Here is a 547-nt window from a genome sequence, read left to right as displayed (position 1 = left end):
AACATTTGTAGAAAGCAGGCAGTATATAAAGACCTCACAAGGTACAAGTTGATAAGGTGAATTCCAGAATCAGTGACAAAACATGTTAATGTTTTCTGAGATGTGATCATTGAATCCTGTTTTTTGGTGAAGAAAACATTTATCTCTCTGCGTTTCAAGCAGGAGTGAGCCATGTTGGGCTGGCTCGGGCTGACGGCCTCTGAGAGCTCCCAGGGCAATGCAGAGTCCCTGTCCTTTCTTCAGTGCTCACTTGGGCCTTGTCATTTCAACTCTAACAAGTAAGCTTTTTGCAAGTAAGTATCAGTGGCTTTTTTCCAGTTGGCATGGGTGCTTTTAAGAGGCACATTTAAAAAGTGTGAAGGAAACAAGACATTGTGTCTCTTCTCTTTGTAGTTGTGTACAGTCAACAATTGCCTTTGGGTAATAGGTGCCCAAYTTCTCTGCAAACTGATGGGAAATATAATTCAGTAGGAGCCACCCTCGTTATGAAACTGTCTTTGATGTCAAGCCAGAGGGCAAACAACATATTTATTGGAAATTGTGGCTT

This window comes from Malurus melanocephalus, unplaced genomic scaffold (genome assembly GCF_030028575.1).
Source record: "Malurus melanocephalus ecotype Western Australia unplaced genomic scaffold, MMel_1.1 scaffold_82, whole genome shotgun sequence".
Taxonomy (NCBI): Eukaryota; Metazoa; Chordata; class Aves; order Passeriformes; family Maluridae; genus Malurus; species Malurus melanocephalus.
The sequence above is the reverse complement of the archived record's forward strand: the minus strand, read 5'-3'. Positions refer to the sequence as shown.